Raw genomic sequence first — 8,605 nt, forward strand, 5'->3', positions numbered from 1 at the left:
ACTCCTGTGGTGAGCGGGTAGTGAGAAGCCAGCCACAGGGCTACTGAAACATGGGATGGGTGCTATGTCTCTGGCTATGGCTGGCAGGGCTGAAGTGCTGGAAGTGTTCTTGTCCTCCACTGGGGCTCAAAGGTTCCTTGAGTTCTGCGCACCAACAGAGGGGTTTTCCACCTTTCCATACCAATATTTTTTGCCTTGTACACCTGTCAGTTTTGAAGCTGAAATATGATGTTCTTGTCTTGTCTTCATCTCCTCGAGTCTTAACACACAGACAGGACATGAGACTGATCCACGCACACACTGAAATTCTTTGCCTTGCTGGGAATGACATGGCCTGGGAGGCTGCCACAGATGCTGACAATTTCCAGACACTCCCTGAGCTTTATTGGCCAGCTGAAGCCAAGACAACAGCAGCAGCAGCAGCGAATTCCCCCTGCACCGGAGCAGAGGCAATGAGTAAAGGCAGATGTTTCTCCCATCTTTGTAGCATGTTGGCATGAGGCAGCTGCTCCAGTCATGGTGGTGCTAAGAGTGAAACAGGCACACACTTCGGTCACGAGGCACACCTGGCGGATGACGCGCGGGTCATGGCTTCATCTTCCCCCTGGGATGCCTTTGGATTGCAGATTCGCTAAAACGAATTTCAGGCCTCCCACAGATAAGACCAAGAGCTTTGTTGTCAGCCTCTTCCTTGCTTCTCTCCCTCCTCTTCTTGTTTTGGGGGAGGCCCAGCCAAGGCTGGCAAAAGTGCTTGTAAGAGAACTGTAAACCAGAAGAAAGGAGACACACTCTTGGGACACACACACGCTCCAGTCCAAGCAGTTTCGAGAGGGAATTCAGAACAATAGCACAAAGCGCCTTTATGCAAAGGTAGCTATTTTGCACAGTCATGTGATTTGCAAGCTTCATTGTAAGTCTGAGTTTAGCGTTTGGTCAGAGTTTGACTTTTGTTCTGGCAAGGAAATATGGGGACAAAGCAGTGAGGTGCAGGGCTGAACACATGGTGATGCGTGTGGACGGGCGCAGGAGACATGGAGAGGGGCAGTCAGGCACAGCCAGGCACGCATGAGGACAGCAGAAGTCACTTCCTCCTAAAATGCTGAACAGGAGGGATTTGCATTAGGAGAACATAACTGGCCAACGTTCAGACTCAAAAGTAGAGAACAGCCGACCTGTACACCTTGTGACCCATCACACACCACATGACTGGCCCACCAGGGGCTCAGTGAACCTCCTGGCTTCGCTGCCTCTCTCCGCTGCAGAAAAGGGGGGGGGGTCAAGCTCCTGACTGGCTACAATGCAGGCTGCAGCTTAGTTGGGTAGGCCGGAGGTAGAGCATCTGCTAGAGGATCTTTGCCCCAGCTTTCTTTCCAATCTCCTTTCCTCAGGCATGGTGCCTACTCGGTGTGTGCGTGTGCACGTTTGTGTATAAAGCACACGTACTAAATCTCTTTCCATCTTACCATGAGCAAATTGCATTTTCCACCAAAGAGAGTCTTTGCTTTTAATTGCTCCCGCAGGGTTCTTTACTCACCCTGGTAGCAGCTGTGGAGTTCCAGCTGAGCCAAAGGTTTTAAGCACTTTTTCACATTTCTCTGCCAAGACACAAGTCAGATAACTGGATCCTCTGACGTTACGGCTTGGGCTGCCAGGTGCCAATGATAAACAGAGGGACACGAGATGCCCTCTGCAAATCTTGTGGGAGCGGACAGCTTCCCTGTCAAAATAGAAAAGCGAAAGAGCCCTGGAGCTGGATCAGGCCAAACATCCATCGTGTCCTGCTACGCCCAGTGGCCAGCCAGATCCAGATGCCTGTGGGAAGCCCACCAGCTGAGCTGAAGGCCAGAAGCCTTCCTCGGCTTCTGTCCTTGTGCTCTGGCATCCAGTCGCAGATGGCCCATGGGCCTGGACATTCCAGGAAGCCACCAGGACTCGTAGCCATTGAGAGCCTTCGCCTTGTTCCCTTAAAACTGAATTAGTGGCTGCCACCATGGCCTGTGGCAGCCCAACAACATCTGGAGGGCCACAAGTTGCCCACTCCTGACTTATGCTCTAGTGGGCTGGATTAAATGTGGGAACTGAAATGAAGACTCCTCTCCTTTTTTCATTTTCTTGGCCTTGTTGGGTGTCCTTGTTGACAAACGTTTCTTTTGGGCTCAGTTCCCTCTCTGGAAAGTGAGCATAACCACAGGCTCTGCGAAAGTGGTCGGGGTGAGCACTTGGAGGCCGTGGCCAGCCCGCTTCACCCGGCATCCATTAACTGCTCAGCTCCAGCTGATTAGTGAGAAGCTTGAGATAAGAGGCCACTGGTGGTATGCCAGAAAGCTCAGAGGAAATCTCAGATGCTTACTGCGTTAAGTTGGCCGGCAGCTTGTCAAGGGGAGTTCAGGAAGTCCTGTCTGTCCTAAGAATGTGCCTGGGGCACCTGTCATGACCAAGGGCAGCCCAAAGGAATTGGTGCAGGGATGCCACAGTCCACTCTTTCACCTCCACGTGGCTGCAGGCAGGGCGTCTCAGCCAGGCATGCCACGTGGACATTGGGAATGCTGCTCTATTGCCAAGTAGAGGAAGCTGATGTAATACTACACCAGCCTGCCTCATAGGCTCTCTGGGGTCTGCTTATGGCAGGGGCGGGAGCTCTCAGGCCAGGGGGCCAATTCTGACCCTCTTGTGGTCTCCGCCCAGCCTTCTAAGGTTCCCCAGATAGCCCCACCCACTTCCCCTTGCCCCACCCCCTTTCCCCCCTCGCTTGGTGGCTTTCCAGATTTTGTGCAGGTTCCCCCCCATTCTAAAGGACTGAGATGCCGCTCCTGAGGTGACGTTGCCACAGCAGTAAGAGGTTGGAGCTACAATATGCTCATGTTCTTGTATTTTTTGCCCCCTCCCTTGCGACCCCCCCCCCAGCTTATCTGAAATTGAATTCAGCCTTCGGACAGAAAGAAGTTCCTCACCTCTGGTTTGTGGCATCCAGTCTGCCAGCTGAGTGCTCCCCAGAGAGGGTGGTCCCGCACTACACATCATGCGCGACCAACTGCGGATTCTCCTTCCCCAGCTCGCACGGCCAGCTGCGTTCAGATTCCCTGCCTTGCGAGCGTGAGGTTCCGTCCCACCCTGCCCAAGCGAGCCTGTGGTTCCGTTTCCTTGGCTCTGGGCACTCTGAACCGGAGCATGTTATGTGAAGCACCAGCAGTAAGAAGCCCAGCAATCCTAAGGAATGACCAGCACACCCAGAGCTGTGACATTCTGACAAATTAAAATAGAGACTACTTGGAGGATGCCCAATTTATTTGTGAACCTCAGCACAGCTTCGAGCGCTCCACTAATTGCTGTTTTGCACAAACATGGCCTGCTTTAATGCTGACGCAAGTCATGGGCTGGCAGATTTAGATCACTGGTATCAACAGACATTAACGCCTTGCGGCTGTAAACCTATTCTCTGGGAACGCAGCAAATGGGATTTACCTGAGCCAGTCTGAACACTCCAGGAACTGCCGGTTGATGATCTAAGGCAGCTGAATGAGCACCAGAACTTCCCAGAAATGTGCTGCATCCATCAAAACCATGAGCAGCTGCCAGACAACCATAAAGGTCATGTTCACTAGTAGCGTGGAAACACCTTCCCAGGCCATGCAGCGCATGGCTCAGCCAAGGATCTGTTGGAGGCCTGAGAGAGCAGGTTGGCCACTCACTGTCTCTCAGTCGCTCATGGAGTCCCCTGCCAAGGGGCGAGGGACTTGGTGCACCTTGTCAAAGGGTGGAGAAAGGTCTGTCCGAGCTTTAGGCAAATGGTTCTTTTCTCTTAATTTGCTGCTAATCCATCCATGTGTTGTGATTAAAAGCTCTCATCAGCATTTTAATCTGCATGTAGCATGAGCTACTGGAGAGCATTGTGGGTTTCTTTTGAAAGCTAATATTCAGCAATCCCAGCCTGTTAGAAAAATAAGCAGTCACCAGATTTAATAAAAATAAAAATAAAATAAAAATGGCTGTACATAGCAGCATTCTAATAATGGTCATGTCTCTTTCTTTGCTTCTAGAAGGCCCTGCTGTGAAGAGCTGGCAAAACTAAGCTTTAAAGACACACACACACACACACACACACACACACAGAGAGTTAAGAAGCACCTTTGAGCTCCTGGCATGGTGTTTGTGCTCATGTGGATGTTAATGCAGGAGAGAACAGGGAAAAGAAATCAAAATTGTAACACACTTCAAGTCTGCATATTTGCTTGTTTGCAGCTATTTGGGTGTTTGCAGCTATTTTAAGGATCATACTGTATTTTTTACAGGGATCTTTAAAACCTTGTGTGAGTTGCCCAGCAAGTAAGGAGCAGAGCCTACAGAAAATATCCCTTCATGTGTCTTAGGGCTACAGGCACTGGATATGCTTACAGGTCCCCTGCCACCAAGCAATACCATCCACACTTGATACCAAGTCAGTGAAGATCAACCTAACACAAACCATCATCCAACTGTGTCGCCAGCATAAAGCAAGAACAAAATTGCATTTCGAGTAGATGGAGCCATGTGTATAGTACACAGATACGTAGAAATATTAGCCCATTTTACAGATGGGGAACACTAGAGAGTTTCTAGTCCGAAGGTAAACCAATGCCTCCATGGCATAGGACTCACACACCAGCATGGAGCAGCTTCCCCATGCCGCCGTCCTGTCCTGGACTGAGCAGAAGCTCACAGGGCTCAGCACAAGGTAGCACAGCAACGAGGCAGGCCAGACATTGGAGCACCCAGGACAGCAACTTGCTCCAGGAGGCCGAGACCAAATGGAAGCCTTCTATGCTACAGTCCCAGACTCCGCCCTTTCCTACAGAATGGAAGCCTTAGAGGGTTAAGCTGCTGACCTGGAGCCTCGCACTCCTCCGTCTTTCCGAGAGCTCGTGCCTGGTGCGCTGCCAGCACTGGCACATCAGTTCCACGGAACGTGGACTCTTGTCGAAGGGGGTGCTGGTCCAGTGTGGAGCTCGGCTCGAGGGTCTCAGATGCGGGGGCCTCTGGTTGCTCTGCAGTGGTGCTCAGACGTGGCGTTTCCTCTGCTGGCCCACTGCTTCTTTGGCCTGGGAGTCCGCATCACTGCTGGGCTCCTGGGTCATGACAGCTGCCCACCCTCTGATGAGGTCTTGCCCCCCTCCTTCCTCGCTGGACTTGGCCAGACACGGCACGAACGGGGCAGTGAGCCAGGTGTCTCCCAGCGCCAGCCACAACGGGGAAGGAGACCCAGGCCGGGAAGAAACAGCTGGTCACAAGGGGCAGCAGTGGCGATGTGCGGGTCTTTTCCTGGCCCTGTCCGCAGGCACAACTGCTTTGGGGCTCCACACTTGCGTTTTGCCTGCATACACATCACTGTGGAGGGAAATGGATGGAGAACTTGGCAGGGGTGGGGGAATGGCTTTTGCTTCCCACTCGTGACAACGAGGAAGCCAGAAGCCTTCCAACCCCCTGGTAATCCTTTGGCTGGTTTGCAACCTGCCATGATTGATTTGCATGGAGTGAAACCTCCTAAACCCGGGGACAGAGCAGAGGAGTTTCCCCAACTTGGTGCCCCCCAGATGCTTTATATTTTGACTCCCATCAGCCCAGCCAGCATGGCCAATGATAAGGAATGCTGGGAGATGAAGTCCAAAACAACAGCAGGGCACCAGGCTGGGGGAAAGCTAGAACAGATGGTGCAGAAAAGAAGACAGTATCCAAACTATTTCAGGTGATGCCTTTGAGCAGGCCAAGTTGGTTAGCAAGCTTGTGAGGTGCACAGAATTCTTATTTCCTGGAACAAACTGACACAATAGCCCTGTGTAGCAGTGGGACATTCCCACAATGAGTTAGTGGGCTCGTTTTGACAGATGTGAAAGCTGGCTGCCAGCCTTTTGTTACATTCTGGAATGATCCACAAAGAGAATGTGGATCATTCTGGTGCTGTGCAGCTGAGTGGGTGGGGCTGTACAGACAGGGTCTAGCTCAGCCCCGAGTGGCTCCCACTGAGATCTGGGGAAAGTGAGAAATGACCAGGAGGAAAGACACAAACTGGGATTGCTTACCACAGTTCTGGTTATTTTGCTTTTGCAGTTGGAGATCACGCCGAAGAAAACCTGTAGTCGGCTGAAGGGTTGTAAGTAATGCTTATCTTATGAATCAAATTAGACATCATGTAATATTCTGTGTTCTCCATGTCGAGAATATTTTTTTTTAAAGAAACATTTTCTATTTGTAAGCTGACTTGTGGGAGAAAGGTGGGGTATAAATATAACAACAACATAAAAAATTCCCTTAGCATTTGTGAAGCTCATCCAGAAAGGACTGCGAATATATGGATGAGATGTTCTAGTTTGGAAATTAACTTTACACTCGATACTTGATTATTATTAATTTCATTTTAGGGTTAAGCTGAACACTTTCAGCAGAGGCAAAAAGAGCCACCTTTTGGGGTGGCTTCGAAAGGTGAACATGTTCGAAAGGGTGCAGGCGCTGGAGCCGTGTCATTGCAGCAGATGGGGGAACTGCTGGTCCCGTTGCCCCAAAAGCAGCATAGACAGGCAGCAAAATGTGCTGGAAGTTTCAACTGCTGCTGGGCTTCAACTCTGAATGACGTTATAGAGTCTTTGTTGTGTTTTGCTCTTTTATGTCTTAATTTTCTATTTTCTTTTTTGCAAGCTGCCTGGTGAGAACAATGTGAAAGGTGGGGTAGAAAGGCATTAAAGAAATGAAGTGATGAAAAAGGCAGACAACCCACCTGTAGTGACAGGAAGGGGCAAGGCGGACAGCTGAGCTGGTGTGCTTGCCTGCTACTTCAGTGGCGAGGCTGGCACTGGCAGCAAGCCTAGCTTGCCTGCCCGGCTGTTTTGTGTTACATCTGTCTTCATCCTGAGGTTAGCTGCCTGTAAAGATGGGACAGCGAATCCCCCCCTCCCTGCCCCTGCCTTGTGAGAGCACAGCTGCAGATAAACAGGCCACTGGGCAAGGATGGAGGCATCCAGGTGTCTCGCGCCATGGGAGACCCAGCTGGGGGACATGGAGTATTGAAACCATTCCCCTCTTTTGATGCTCAGCTCCAGTGGCCACCTTGCAAGCTCTGTCTATGTCTGTCGTAGGGTGGAATGACATGCCCTGCTGTCATTGCTACTTTGTGCCCTGAAACTCCGGTTGCTGCTTCTCCTCCACAAAGTGGCATTGGGTGGGGGAGATCTGCAGGGGAGAACCGTTTCCCCCCTACAAAGCTCCCATCAGTTGCTTTCCCCCCAGCTGGGGACTCCAGACTTGTGTTTGCTCCTCAAATGTTCCCCAGAAAGAAGAAACTGCAGCTGTTTTGTTACTCTGCTAGTGCTTAATCCAAAGGAAACCTAATGATGTCCCTTCGTACCTGGGCACTCACCTGTTGGGTGCCAAGTGTATCTTGGGCCAGAGGCTTTGTAGGGTCCTGCAAGGAAGGGCTGGGGAGGGAAACACAGAGCATTCAAGAGGGCTGGATCAAGCCACAGAGAAGCAAGTGGCCGGCCCTAAAGAGCAAGCAAGTCGCTTCCCTTGCTGACATTGCTTCAGCCATAGCACATTCTGTCATATAGACTGAGCTGGTTGGTTCCTCCTGGCTCTCTTGCAAGAGGTTTCTGTCTGCTGGCTTAAAGATCCTGCCACTCCCCCCTCCGAGCAGCTGACCTGGACCATGTCTCCACGACAACAGAAGAAGTGAGTGGAGGAATACCGGATTTTTTAAAAAGGAATCAGCTTTGCTGCACTTTGGTCCATGCAGGGCTCCATGAGTGAGAGCTTCGCACCAGTAAAAATTGCTTCACAGAACATACTTCTAGGTGGGGTTGAGGGTTGGAGTGAACGTCATCTGACTGGCAGGGGCTGCTCAACCAGTAAGAGAGGCTCTCCCCCTGCTCTCCCCCCCCCTTCTCCTTTCCCCTGAAGCTCCTGATGCACCTGCATTTCAGAAGCCTCATTGAGCACAATGCGAGTTACTTCTGAGTAGACACACATATGCTTGTGCTGGGAAGGGACAGAGGGATGGGAAACCAGCCCCCTTTGCAGCCACAGGATCACTGTAATGGAGGTGTGAAGTAGTTACTTCCAAAGGCAATAAACCAAGCCATGGAGAATTGCAGGTCTGGTGAAGAGCTTTACAGGCTTCAGGGAATCAGCACTTTAAACTCTGTATTCAATTCAGGGGGATCTCTGTGAATTCTGATGTGCTCAAGACTCATTGAGCTCGATGAGAGTTACTTCTGAGGAGACGCTAATTGGTTTGTGCTGGGAAATACAGGGACGGGGAACACCCCTTGACCGGGGTCACAGTGAAAGGCACACCCCTGAGCTGGGCTGGCATCCCCAAGGTCAATGCGGGGCTTGGGGCACACAGCAGCTATACTGGGGAGAACCTGACTTGAGGAAAAGAACTGGACTTTGAGCTGTCCCCGGAAGTCCGGTTTTCCCCTGAGAAGCTCCGGGGTGGCTGCTGGACGGCCATGACGCCATGCATCCCTGATGGCCTCCACACGCAGCCGGCTCGGAGTGGATCGCCTGTGGAGCAGCAAGATGGGGCAGCAAGTGCCCGACTCCCAGGGGCTCCCGGCGTGAGCTCAGCCACACCCAA

Source organism: Heloderma suspectum, chromosome 11 (genome assembly GCF_057233095.1).
Source record: "Heloderma suspectum isolate Gila_16-S chromosome 11, 16-S_ref, whole genome shotgun sequence".
NCBI lineage: Eukaryota > Metazoa > Chordata > Lepidosauria > Squamata > Helodermatidae > Heloderma > Heloderma suspectum.